Here is a 15,419-nt window from a genome sequence, read left to right as displayed (position 1 = left end):
CTCATCTTATACTTTGTGACTTTTGTCCATCCATTATTGATTCACCTCAATATTGATCTATAATCTACCACTGATAACTTGACCTTCTATTTAATACTGTCGCTAGGGCTCACGTCTCATCGAGGAACATTTGAAATGATTAGACTGATCCACCTGGGGCGATACCATGATTTCATAACCGTATTTCATAGCATCCCGATGTGATTCACCTTATGTGGTTATTTTAATCATGTACAATTCATGAAATCAATTCATTACTCAATCAAAGGCCCAAACATCATCCTTTATCATCCCTTATCAATCGCAATTACACCCTCATTCTACTACCAGAGCAGCATTCCATCTCTTCTAGATGCTATTAGTCTTGACTCCTTTGAGTTCATTCACGTTATACTGAGCTTTCTATAACTTAAAAAACCCATCAGCTCTCTTGTTTTCATGGGTTTAATCCCGAGAACTTATCCATTCTCGTCACCTTCTCACTCACCTTTTCTTATCCTTACTCCTGTCTTCCTAAAACTTTGTCGCTCCACCATACTTTTTTTTTGCGACCTACACATATCTATTTATACTACTTGCAACCTTCCTTCAACTTGTTTGCACCATAGATTTCCTTATGTTATTCTGGAATATCAAGCGAGACATCACATCATCTCTAACTCTTCTTTACTATCTTAACTAGGCCTCTCGATACCTAGAAACCATAGGTTAGAAGATATGCCACTAATGACACCGCTATCATTCATGGATATTGAATCGCAATGCTTCTAGCCCTATATCTTAAGTATGGATTATTCTCAACCTTTTGCACCTGAGTATCTCGTACAATGTTCATCTTTACCTTACTTACCTTAAAATCTCGCATCATATCTTCTATCTCCTTTATAACCTTCCTTCCACATAGGTATAATTCACATCCACAACTTGAAGCTCTATTATAATACTTGCAACTCTAGTGCATACACGATCCGGTGGAAGCTTCATACTGACTTCTTATGAAGCTGGTACTCTTCTAACTGGCTTTTTCATAGGGCCGTTATAGAGAATGGTTGTTGTACTATCTCTCTTGTACCTCTGATATTAAGAGTGATTCTTCAATGTTCTCAATCATGACGACTATAATTTTCTAGGTCCAATAATCAGACTCCTGATTTACTTCGTTGATGTAACTCTTTAGTTTCCTCTTCCTTCTGATCAGCCTTTATGTAGGCTTAAGCTATCTTCCGATCAGCGGCTCATGGTATTAGTTATTACATTAGCCTTTCATGGGCGCTATGGAATATCCATGATACAATCTTCTAACAATTCAATCCATTGTCTATGCCCTGGGCTCAATTTCTTCTTTTAAGTTATACTTGAGTCTTCTACGGTTGTATGAATGTCAATATATATGCTGCATGGATAATACTCCAAAATTTTAAGTGCGTTCATAACGTAACTAACTCTGGATCATTGATCGAATACTTACTTTCATTCCATCTTAGCTTTCTTTAAACGTAAGAAATTACTTTTCATGGTCTTTCTGCCCCTTGTTGCGTGCATACTTAGCTTATCTTAGTTCCCACGCATGCCGGAGTTTTCGTGCAACTCATATGATCTTGAATCCAACTTTTGATTTTTTTTTACTTCCCATTCATTAGCCACGGCAGGTATCACTTTCTTATGGAGTGCATACAATGTTGTTGTGAGACTGTTGTTACAAGACCATTTCCTCTTCAGGTTACTGAGCTTAGGTTCCAACATTCTTCCTTATTTCCTCAGCTAGACTTTCGATGTAGTATTTAGGGAGGACCCTCTGACTCCTGTAAAGCTCCACGCCCTAGTACTTGTAGGGGTGCTTTTGCGCTGATATTTTGATTGTCTTCCAGTGGCACTCTCTTTTATCTCGTAACACCCATACGGTACCTTTATCTCCCCAACTCCTATCTGAATATTTCTCAAGGATCACGATGTCATATCTACGAGACTGGATTCCCCATGTTGGGGTTCACTATGTTTATCTTGCATGATCTATTGATTTGTCTGTAACCTCCTATCTAGCCATAAATAGGCTCTTCCTGAATCAACTACCAACTACTCGTTGGCCCATTCTCGTATCAATATTCCACGAAATCTTTTTTGGGTTATTTCCTTTGTCTTAACTTACCTTTCGCACTGGCTCCTTATTCATCAATAACATCCCGGGAAAGAACCCTTTCTTTATCTCCTTGACGTCGTGTTTGCATAATGTTCTGGAATCGTAGCATATCTATAGGCTTTGAATAGGTGCAATCTCATCCTCTTCTCATTTTTCAATTTTGTTTTCGCATTCTTCTTTACCATTCCATAGTTACTATAACCATTTAATTCTGACTTAATGCCACATCACTCCATATTCCCCCCCTTTAGGGGAGTACTAAGATTTAGTGTTACGGCGAGCTACCTATAGATGTTTTATCTCTTTATCTTTGGCATCTTTTCACATCATCGATAACCCTTAATCACCTTGCGGTAATCCTTCTATACCAAGGATAACAAAATTCCTTACTCACGAGGGAGACACCTAGTGTGACTGGCACACACAGTCCCTTAAGCTTGACTTTGCTCACATTGCTTGAGTTAGGTGGTGGTGCGTATATAACGCCGTAATCTTTTTCCATATCCCATATACATATATATACGCGTATATAATGCCATCTGGTCATGGGTCAATGTATATGTATAAATTCATGAAATGCATAAGAAATACGTTAATAAGATTTCTCGGAATGTCATAAAAATAATATGCATTTCGGATAAACTTTATCAAATACGTATTTTTCTGAGACCCATGAACAGAAGATATAATAATAATTCACATGCGGAATCAAGAATATAGACACTCCTAGTATTTCTATGAATAGAGTAATTTATGAAAGTTGCGTATTTTGCTCGTTTCATTTGTATTATTTGGATCATGCCAAAAGGAAAGAAGGGATAGCCTTAACATACCTGAACCGATTCTCTTGACAATCCCTTTAACGCCCGTTGATTGTGACAATACGTATCGGTGGATCGAAGTAGGGAAAAATCCGTAGGATATTCTTGAGAAAGATTGCACCGTATTTCCTTAGAATCGCAAAACTCCCGTTGCTATTACACAGTATAACATCATGTGAAATTTTGTTGAAGCTATTTATTCCATAGCAGATCCGTATGAATCTAAAAATGAATGAATGACTTTAGAAAGTGAAGCTATTTATTCCATAGCAGATCCGTATGAAACTTTCCTAAAAATGAATGAATGACTTTAGAAAGTGAAGCTATTTATTCCATAGCAGATCCGTGTGAAACTTCCCTAAAAATGAATGAATGACTTTTAGAAAAGTCCCTTTTTATAGCGGTGTGGCCCCCACTTGGTAAGGCCTACTTTAGCCACCCAAATATCTCTTAAAATGCCACCTTTTATATGACTTTAAGAGTCACCATTTCTTGATGCAAGGCTGCCACGTGATGTTTATCCATTCCCAACAATTAACCACCAACATCTTAATTAATTGTTAATCTCTCACTAAAATTAATAATTACTCGATTATCAACATAATTAAGAATTATCTCAAATTACTTAAAATACTACTTACTTTTAACACACCTTACTATCATGGTCATGTGGTACCTTGTATAACACTAGTCCATAAATGTCGGGTATTATAGTTCGGACCATATTTTATCTCAAAATGTCATACTTCGACAAAACTCATCTTCTTCGATTTGCTTACCTTCTTACCTTCACGAATTTACTTATCACTTGTTTGAAATAGCGTAATACTTATAATCCCAAAATAATCTCATTCACGAACTTACGTCGAGGAGTTCAGACTCCTACCGCCTGTACTCCAGAGCAACAGGTTCACATTGGTCAGGTTCCAGGTGTGGTGTCGGTACAACCTGTTATTCCGGTTCATCTTGAGGTCAGGCCAGAGGCATCAGAAGAAGAACAAAAGAGACTTGAGATATTTAAGAGGTATAGTCCACCTACCTTCAGTGGCACAGCTACTGAGTATACCCAGGGATTTCTAGAAAAATGTCATTGTATTCTCCGCACCATGGGTATTGTGGAGGTGAACGGAGTTGCCTTTACTTAATTTCAGTTGTCAGGAGCAGTGTATCGATGGTGGCAAGCTTATGAATAGGGCAGACCAGCCGATTCAACACCACCAACTTGGGCTCAATTTTTGAAAATATTTTTGAAAGAGTTTGTTCCCCGGACTCTATGGGATGCATGGCGCACAGAGTTTGAACGGTTGCGTCGGGGCACCGTGACGGTATCAGAATATGCTATCAGGTTCAGTGAGTTAGCCCGACACGCATCTATCTTTGTTCCTACAGTCAAAGAGTGAGCCTGCAGATTCATTGAAGGGCTTCATTATGATTTTAAAATAAGCATAGCTCGAGAATTGCAAACTGACATTCCATTTCAGCAAGTAGTAGAGATTGCCAGGTTGTTAGAACGTGTTTGAAGTAAGGAAAATGAGTCTAAAGAGACCAAAAGGTCTTGAAGCTCTATAGGGTTCAGTGGATTTTACTCTTCAGTTATGACCCATTATGGCGGAGGCTCGAGCAGTCGGCCAACTCAGTCCGCACATCAGATTACTCAGGGTGCTCCAGTAAGTTCTTAAAGTACACCACCAGCACGAGGTTCTTACAGTGGTTATTCCAGTTATCTGGCATATACTCAGTATGGGCAACCGCGACCTCAGAGGGGTTTTATGAGTGTGGTGATACTAGATACATCATGAGAGATTGTTCCAGACTTGGGAAGGGTGGATTTCATCAGAAAACTCAGGTACATGCGTTATTCCTGTTAATACTCCACGTGCACAACCAATTAGGGGTGGAGGACAGGCAAGTAGGGGCGCCCTAGAGGGTAAGGCCCAGCCTATTGATATATTTACTATGGTGTGGTTGAGGCCACCACACAAGATAGTGTCGTTACAGGTACGATCCCGATTTGTTATAAAGGGTTATTTCTCCTTAATTTGATTTCGGTTCTGAATATTGAGGCGAGTCCTCCTATTATGCTCCGCTTATGGGTGAGCTTCGTAATTTTGTGATCCACTTATATGTTTATCCTTGTTGGGAGATTTGATGATGTTAGCCTGTGTCTATCATTTTTATTTTTGTACACGATTGAGGGCTATAAGTCCAAAAGTGACTTTCTATTACTCATTACAATGGGTTTTGATGTGATTTTGGAATAATTGATCTCAATTTTATGAATTATATGCCCTATTGGTACGGGGGTTCATTATGTATTGTGAAAAGTGTTTACGGAATTTATTTAAAAGAAGAAAGAAAGGGAATGGAAAATCTCAGTTGGCACAATGTGCAAAATACTTGTGATTCGGAGTTGAGGAGGAGATGCTCGCATTTTTATATGATGTGAAATATTTAAACTGGGCCACAAGCCGCGGTGGAAGTTATGTAAGGACGAGATCCTTGTGGTGAAAAATTTATGAGTTTAAATTCTCTCTTTGTGAAATTAAATTTATACTATAGTATTAATAGGGAGCCATGCCTGTTAGGCTTATTTGATAATTCTTTTATGTATTTCTGTGCATATTTTGCCATATTCGTGGTGTAAATATTGAGTTTTAGCCTACGAGGTTGTCACGACCCAAAACCTAACTCGTCGTGATGGTGCCTATCGTGATACTAGGCAAGCCGACATTTTCAAAATACTTTCAACATTTAACAGAAATGAATCAAGACATTTAAAATAATCAAAGTTTTTCATAAAAACGGGGTAAAACTCAAAGCATAAGTGCGGAAAAGTAGCCCGACATCGAGGTGTCACTAAATCATGAGCATCTAAACAGCCAGTCTAGAAACAAAGTCTACAACAGTTTGTGCCAAAATGCCAATACATGAAATAAAAGATAATAAGAAAGGAGGGACAAGGACTGCAAACGTCGGCAGCTACCTCGTAAGACTCTGATACTCAACCACACACGAGATCAATGTCCATCGTGTCCGGGAACACCTAGACCTGCACATGAGGTACAGGGAGTAATGTGAGTACATCCAACTCAGTAAGTAACAATAATAAATAAGGAACTGAAGATAGTGACGAGCTACACAGTTATAGTTCATTTTCAATAATTTCAACAAAGAATAGACATGCTTTCAAATCCGGCAGTTTAAGTCAAATTACTTTTATACAATTCAAGTTCAGGTAATCCGGATATAAAATCTTTCAGAAATTTTACAACAATGACAGATAGCAACTAAGTGCAACAACAAAGGAAAAGCAAGTACAGCCTCTCAGGGCAACAATCACTCAACTCATCACAACAACTCAATCACTCGGCTCTCAGCCCTCAGTACTCACATGAAATAGGTACTTGCGCTCACTGGGGGTGTGCAGACACCAGAGGGGCTCCCTTCAGCCCAAGCGCTATAATCCGCATGGACAATTCCAGAATGTTTCGAAATGTCGTTTCCAGGCACTTTTTGCACAGTCGCCCCGCTGCGCCCCACGCGCCGCGGCTGTACAAAACCTGGGTTTTTATAACCTGGCCCCCATTTCATTTAACTCGTTTAGGGTCCATATTTTTGGGTATTTTCTGGTGTTTTAGAGAGAAGGGGGAGAGATTCTATAGAGAGGAAAGGAAGGATAAAGGATTTCACTACTCTACCTTGAATCAAACCTTGAAATCGCATCAAAGGGTTGCTAGAGCTTCAAAGAGGTAAGAATTTCTTTCCCTAATTCTTCAATTTCAAAATCTAACTAGAAATAGGTAACTAGTAAGATGATTCTTGGATGTGAGAGTATTAGTTATACATGCTTGTACCAATAAGGTTGTGGGAAGATTGTTGAGTTCAAATGGGTAAAGATTGGGTTGAAAAATAGTAGAAATCTTCAAAGACTTTAATTGAAGATTTGAAAGGCAATCTGATGTCGGAATTCGATAATTTTTGTATGGTTGAACTCGGAACGGGTGTTCGAATTTCGTGAGTTTTTCTAGGATTTGAAACGTGGGTTCCACTGTTAATTTTTAAAATGAATTTCAGATTTTAATCCGGAATATTAGTAATTTCATATAGAATTAATTCCTACGATTCGTATTGAATTATTTGTGACTAGATTTGAAGCTTTCGGAAATGAATTCGTGAGGCAAAGGTTTATTGGAATCTTGAATTTGGTTGCGAAGCGAGCTAAGTATCTTGCCTAACCTTGAGTGGGGGAATTACCCCTTAGGCATTGGGTCTTATGTAAAAATTGTGTAACTGAAAACTATGTACGCGAGGTGACGAGTACGTACTTGGTTTATATGTCCAAATTATATCGGTTGAAATTCGTAGACGCCCTTAAGTATTAAATTGGAAAATTGTTGGAACTTAGTAAATCCTTGAATTTGTCATGCTTCATTCTTTATTTGTCGAGTTTGTATTTTATATGATAATTTGGTGTATTTGCCACTTGGAATTTTATGTGAATTCCATGGGTTTGTTGATTTGATATTTTTTTGGAATTAAATTCATTATGGATTTCTTATCTGTAAGTAATCATTAAATAAGTCTAAAAGGAGGTGTTAACATAATTATCTAAGTGTGGAGCCTTGGGCTATTTGTTGAGAAATTTATTGATTTTGTTATATCTTTGAAATTGGTTGTGGCCTATGGGCAAATCGTGATATGAATTATTGTATTGTATTGTCATGATAATATTCTGTGTAAATTGTTGTGTGATTGGAGTTATTATTCTGAGGATATAAGGTTGGCATTCCACTGTTGACATTATGTAGGTATAAGGGTGGCATTTCACTATGCTTATGTGTGTTGGGTACTGTCTGGGCTGAGTGATAAGGGTGGCAATAGGAGCGATAAGGGTGTCTATAGGAGCGATAAGGGTGGCTATTGATATTGTCAGGGCAGAGGGATAAGAGTGTCTATTATAATGGAGTGATACGGGCGGCTATAGGAGAGATAAGGGTGGCTAATGCCACGGAAGATATGTGATGATATGTGATTATTATGTTGGTGATTTTTATGTGATGTTGTGATTTTCCTTGTGTTTGTCTTTATATATTGTGCAACTTGTCTTGTTATTTCGGTAAACTTGATAATAGTATGATCTATGTTGAAATTGTGAGTCTGTGGCTATTGCCGGGCAGATAATATTATATGGGATCGGGTTGCACGCCGCAACAGAGATGAAATGTGGGCACGAGGTGCCGGAAAAAATATGATGGTTTTTATTATTGGCATGTGAATTGTCCGTGCAGATGTGATATGAAATGTGGGTACGAGGTACCGGAGAAAATATGATGACTTAATTATAGGCACGAAGTGCCGTGGAAATATGAAAGTGGGTTAAGACCCGTGTTACGAAAAATATGAAAGTGGGCTGAGACCCATATTTTATGATTATGAAATGTGGTGTCACAGGGTGACTTTTATTTGTAAGATTTATATTCAAAATATTTATTTGGAAGGATTTTATTCAAAATATTATTTGAAAGAATTGTATTCGAAAGATATTTATTTGAAAGAATTATATTTGAAGGATATTTATTTGAAAGAAGTATATTCGACATATATTTATTGGAAAGGATTATGTTCTAGAGATTTCTATTGAAAAACTTATAGATAAAAGATGTATATTTTGAAGGACTTGAGTATTGATTGCACTTGTGTTCATTATCTGTTTGAGCAATATTTATGAAGTTCTTGTTGCCTGGCTGGTTATATCACTAGTTGATTATTGTTGCTATCACTGATATTTATTTTCTACTCCCTCTATTCCAATTTATGTGAACCTATTTGACTGGGCACGGAGTTTAAAAAAATGAAGACTTTTGGAATTTGTGGTCCTAAACAATTCAAAAAGGGGCCCAGAGTATTTGTGTGGTTATAAAAGCTTCTCATTAAGGGTAGAATTGTAAGTTTAAGCAAAATTGTTTTCAAATTTAGAAAGGGGTCATTTTTTTTTTTTGAACGGACCAAAAAGGAAATAGGTTCATATAAACTGGAACGGAGGTAGTATTATTTTTATATACTACATTACACAGATTATTATACTAGTAAGTGTCTTGACTGTACCTCGTCACTACTCCACCGAGGTTAGTCTTGATACTTACTTGGTACCGACTGTGGTGTACTCATACTATACTTCTGCACATCTTTTGTGCAGAGCCAGGTATTGGAGATATCGGACCCGAACAGAGTTAGAGTGTGGTCGCAAGGATTCAAGGTAGAGTTGCTCGGTCGTCGCAGTCCCTTGGAGTCTTTCCAATTTATTGTACTGTTAATTATTATTCAAACAGTATTGAGTATTCGACCCTTGAGATCATTTCATGTATTCAGTTAGAATTTGTGACTCGGTATAGCCAGTCTTGGGAATTTGTTTAAATATTTTCGATATTGGTTTTGACACTTGTATTAATTTATATGTTTAAAAAAAATGGCTTGAATTGTTGTTATAGTCGGCTTACCTAGTCTTAGAGACTAAGTGCCATCACGACGTCTGTGGTGGAATTTTGGATCATGACATCACATTACGTAGGAATTACTTACCTCACGATGATAGACGAAAATCCCCTCTCCAAGAGATTCAAAGTCAACCTCTCTAAGTGAAAAATGGGGAAAAGAGCCTAACTCCGCATTAAATAAACCTCACTGCCTCCAGCAATTCCGCGCATGCGGCAGTTTCGCCGCTTCTGCGAGGCCGCTTATGCGGAACATTCATGACCCAGCACTAGGCGCACCTGCGGAAAACCACCGCACCTACGGGCCCGCTTCTACGACTCGCCTCGTGCACCTGCGACCTTGCCATGCTGCCTCCCTCTAAGCATGTCATCCCCTCATCGTAGAAGCGAATCCGCTTCTACGAACACTGGCCAGTCCACTCCCAGTTGCTTCTGCGCTTGTTGGCTCGCACCTGCGAGCTTGCACCTGCGGCTAGCTCCTCGCATGTGCGAATGCACCAAAACTGTTGCTGCTTCAGCCATGGTTCCAAGTTCAACCATGTTCCGCACATCGTCCGAATAGCACCCGAGGCCCCCGGGACCTCGTCCAAACATACCAACAAGTTCGTAATCATAAAACAGACTCGCTCAAATCCTCGGAACACATAAAATATCATCAAAACTAAGGATTACTCCCCAAACCAAATCAAATCAACTTATGAACTTCAAGTTCTTCCAACTTACTCTGAACGCGCCGAATCATACTTAAACTACTCGAAACAACACCAAATTTTGCGTGCAATTCACAAATCACCACACGGAACTATTCTCATGCTTAGAATCCCAATCGGACCTCAATAATATCAAAACCTACTTCAAACCAAATTTAAAGAACTTGAAAACCTTAAGTGTACCAACTTTCAATATCTAGCGCTGAAACACTCCCGGGTCATCCGAAACCCGATCCGATCATAAGACAAAGTCCAAATCATCATACGAACCTATTGGGACCGTCAAATCCTGGTTCCGAGGTCGTTTACTCAAAACGTTGACTTAATTCGAACTTAACCATTTTAAGCCACTATTAAGGAAATAAGTATTCCGATTTCAACCCGAACCCTTCCAAACCCGAACTAACCATCCCTGCAAGTCATAAAATAGCAAAAGTATATACAGGGAGTCATAATTAGGGGAACGAAGATTTAAAAAGTAAAACGACCGATCGGATCGTTACATACCTCGTGTAACCCTCTTCGGAGTTACCATGAATGGTGACAATTAGTTTGAAGCTTTATGCTGAAAACCTAACAATGGTGAAAATTTTAAAAAAAAAAAGTGAAGAGAAAAAGAAGAAGCGTGAACGGCCAAAAACCCAAAAACTTTAACACTTACCACGAATTTTTGGAGAAAAAACGTTGAAAGCGAGAGAGAATCGTGATGTGAGAGAATCGTGCTTTAACAATCAGCACAATCTTGATATGAGAGAAAGATCATGGAGAGAGAAAGAAGAAGTATTTTGCTGAGATTTTGAGAAAGAATAACCGAAAGAATGAGAGAGAGAAACATAAATAGCGTATTTAACGTCTTAATGGTAGTGTATACCATAAATACCTATTTTGCTATATAAAAAAAAGGTAGCTATAGAAAATAATATTTTAAAAGGGTTTTGATTTATAATAAATATAGTGTATACCTTTGCTATAGGAATATAAAAGATGCAAAGAATTAAGATACAACACATAATTATTAGTTCTTTGAGAGATTGTTTGAATACTTTTTTTTTTACATATTTACATCCATTATTTTTAAACAATTTTTACATATTTGAACAGTTTATATCAAATTCTAGTAAGCGCGTATAGGGATCGATTTTGTCATATTTACAAAAAAATTTTTTACCTCCTACAACAAATGTATACACCTTATTAATTATAAACCAAAATTATTTTAAAGTATTATTCTCTATAGCTACCTTTTATATTTCATAGCAAAATGGGTATTTATGGTATATACTACCATTGAGGCATGAAATACGCTATTTATATTTTTCCTATCTCTTCCTTTCAATGAACACACGATTCTCTCTCAGAATGTTTCTTCTTTCTCTCTCTCTTTCTTCTCTCTCTCTCTCTCTCTCTTCGAGCAAAATAGGCCAAATCCTCTAGGGTTACTGCAATTGAATATTTGGAGGTGTGGATGAGAAGGAAGACAACGGTTGCATGTTGTTAGATCAAGTAGATGGAATCTTCTCATCTATAAACCGCTTCATGAAAGTGATTTCAAGATAGACTGTGCCTTCACCTTTTAAGAGAGAGGCATAATGCTGAGCAATCGACTAATTGCAATACAGTCAACACAAGTAGTCTTTTGCAATGTGCTCTATCTATCTATGATCACATACAGTCAACACAAGGAGTCTTGGCCGGAAAACGTTATCTCCAAACTTTCTTCTCTTGTTTACTATTTAGTCACATACAATGATATAAATACATTATATTCAGTATAAATTCACTCAAACACATTGTATTTTTATACAAATACATTCTTTTTGCATGTATTTATGTATTTCGAAGGTTTGTATTTTTTTTAATACAGATGAATACACAAGTATTCATGCATACTGTACATACAGTATGCATGAATACAGGATATAAACATAGAAATACACTGAATATAAATATTATAATAGGACAGAATATAAATAGTGAATATATTTAATTTTAAAATACAATGAAATATAGTAAAATACACTGAATATGAATAGAAATACAGTAAATACAACCAATAAAATATACTGAATACAGCAGTAATAACATGTATTAGGAATAACTAAAATATTGTTAATACAAATACATTTGAATACACTTAATATAAAATAGCGAATACAATAAATACAAACATTGAATCTAATGGATGCAACAGTAAAAATAAATATTGAAACACACTAAATACAAAAGTTAAATACAACAGTTATATACAGCTGAAAAATTATTCTAATTAATTAGGTTGATAATGATGCACGTTAGAATTGATTTTGTTGAGTTATATTAGGAGTGTATCACGCTAATTGATATTATTTCCGTTATTAGACAGCTGGACAGACCTATTTTTAATGTGATTGTCGTTACTGTATAGTTGAATACATGGCGCACATACATGTGAATACATGCGCGTCCAGCTGGACTGCCGTGATATTTAGGCATTTTTTGTTGTTGTATTCACGAATACAACGAATACACGACCATAACGACTGAATAGTAGCTATATAAAATAATTATGTATATGATAGTTATAGAAAGTTAATAGTCACTAAACAATAATTGTTTCTGAAAATTAATCATAAAATATCATCTTTATAACTAGGGCCGGTTGTTATAAGCAAACGTTACTTTCTTAGAAAAACTAGACTAAACGGAGTAGCATTTAAGGCTTGACATGACCTTTTGCTGTTTAATTTTGAAAATTGTAAATCAAATTGTGGAATTTAAGAGAAGACTTGACTTTCTGAACGAAATTATAAAACTTAAAAATTAAGAGGACAGTGCAATTGAGCCCCTTTTTTCTATAAATAAATTGAGAAAAACTACTATTTCTTTCAAAAATAATTTCCATTTTGTGTTTGAGACAATGTTTTACAAGGCTACGCTTACTTTCTTCATGTTCTTATTACTTTTGGCTGGTTTGCTCTTCCCTGTAGCACCCACAAGAATGGATACGACTGGTAAGTTATTTTATCTCTTGATTTGCTATGTTACGTAATTACGTGGAGGAGATTACGTGTATAAGCCCACAAGGGTTGGTTGAATTGGTTGGTTGGTTGAATGATTTTCCAAATGGAAGACTTGGGATCAATTCCCCTCACCAGTAGCCTCCCCAGTCAGAGGTAGATTTACATCTCATGTGTGGTTTGCGAGCGTGCGCACCTGAAGGATAGCGGTTGCGGGTTTTCTGAAAAAATTTCAAAAAAAAAGAAGAGATATTACGTATAAGATTTTTTGAGATTTTTATGGGAGGGTGAAGACTGTTTGTGAATAATCAGGGGCGGATTTATAGGCAAAAATATGGGGCACAAGAACTCATGGTCTCTACGCAAAATTAGATATTTTATATACATATTTTCTAAAATTGGTTATAATACTAAGTGTTGGCACCCATGCTCTAAGAAGATTGAATGGTGCACTTGGTTGAATGCTTAGTTAATCATCAACAGGAATAGGGATCAATTTTCACTTAATAAATTTTCTCTTTTTTTAATAGTGCACCCATGCACAAGAAATCTTTAATCCGCCTCTATGAATAACAGGATGCTTTTTAATGAGAAAAATCAGCCTCTGTGAATAATAGTGCACCCATGCATAAATATGACATGCCATAAAATTTAATGAGAAAAATCCAAAAATAAATAACACATAAGCTTAAATGGGTCATACCCACTAAATCTATTTCTCCCTTAATGTGATTTGACCCATAACCCAAATGGATTTCAATAGGAGGGAAAACACACACCCTTAATAAAATTAGGTCTTGTAATTTTTTGGGGGGGTTTGATCGTACGGATACAATCTTTCTTTTGTCTAAACAACTGCAATGGGTTGTCTATAATTGCATGTTCATTGTGAAAATAGATTTTTATTAGCCTTATTATTCTTGTATGCTTATGATACAATAATATGTTATGTGAGATGGATACAATACTATTTTAACTTCATTAGAAAATTATAAATATGTTATTTGAGTTGGATACAGTAGTATTTTAACTTTAATCGAGTTATAAAACGACTCAGATGGAACATACAAACAAGATAATAATTTGTTAGTATAGAATAATTATAAATGGGCATTATGTAATAGAAAAAGCAAGAATTTTGTAGTATATGATAATCATTTTAAACTAATATGGAATTTAATATTATTTTTTTATCAAAACTATTTGGGTTATCGGTCAAATCACATTAAGGAAGAAATGGATCTAAAGTGGGTATGGTCCATTTAAGCTTATGTGGCATTTATTTTTGAATTTTTCTCATTAAATTTTATGTCATGTCATATTTATAGTAGGAGTTTGAGCCAAAATAACTGATAAAGTTTAGTTACTTTTAAGTGACAAAAAACAGTTGAGCGACTTTAATGAAATTGAAAAATAGTTGAATGACTATTAGTGGAATTAAACCATCGAGTACTTACATGATATACCACGCGACCATTCAACTGCAACTTTGATACCAAAGAAGTTTATAATCTAAATAATTTTCTATGACCAGCTATAATATAAATGGAAGAAAATGATCTAATAAACTTTTCTTTGTATTTTATTTATCAATCTTCTATGAAATTGTCATGTAACTAAAAGAATATATTTAATGAACAACCTTTCTTTTGTTTTGGTTCCCACACAGTGATAGCAAGAGATCTGAGACAGAATCCTCCGTCTGCAATTGGTGATCCGATACATGAGAGCCCTCCAGCTCCTGGAAATAGGTGAAATTAAGGCAAAGAAGTTTCGCTGCCGGGTTGTTATTGCTGTTATTGTTGTTATTTTTTTCTAATAAAAAGTCTTATCTCCCCGACGATAAGTAGGAGCGGAGGAAGAGTACAAGCTATGAGTTTGGTCGAATTTAATAGTTTTGATCCAAATCATATACTATTTGTCTTGTGAAATTTATTGAATATGAACAAATAATTTAGTATCCATTAACTCCGCCTCTGTGATAATGATCGTGTTGCATGCATAGGAGTTTTTAGCTAGGCACGTAGCAAAAATGTTTTAAGTTTTTAGGTACTTTAATTTTGGTGTGTATGAGTATCTAAAATAAAAGATGTGAACCAGTATCTATGCCGGGGCGGATTGAGGGTACGGAAGGGGTTCACTCGAATCTCATTCCCTTAAAAATTATACTGTACGTATAAGACACAATTTATTTTGTATTTTGAATTCCCTTGATCCAATCCAAAAGCATAGCCCAGCGGTTGTTTACCCTTAAAACGATACAA

At 36.3% G+C, this 15,419-nt stretch overlaps 1 long non-coding RNA gene across 1 annotated transcript; it reads left to right on the top strand.

Annotated features, from left to right (window-relative positions):
• Positions 1–12,963: 12,963 nt before the first annotated feature.
• On the top strand, positions 12,964–15,119 carry LOC142168687 (uncharacterized). Its single transcript, XR_012698545.1, has 2 exons — positions 12,964–13,149; positions 14,825–15,119. It is a non-coding gene; the product is annotated as an uncharacterized LOC142168687 (long non-coding RNA).
• Positions 15,120–15,419: the final 300 nt, after the last annotated feature.

The sequence above is a fragment of the Nicotiana tabacum genome, chromosome 2, assembly GCF_000715075.1.
Source record: "Nicotiana tabacum cultivar K326 chromosome 2, ASM71507v2, whole genome shotgun sequence".
Lineage (NCBI taxonomy): Eukaryota > Viridiplantae > Streptophyta > Magnoliopsida > Solanales > Solanaceae > Nicotiana > Nicotiana tabacum.
The sequence above is the reverse complement of the archived record's forward strand: the minus strand, read 5'-3'. Positions and strand labels throughout refer to the sequence as shown.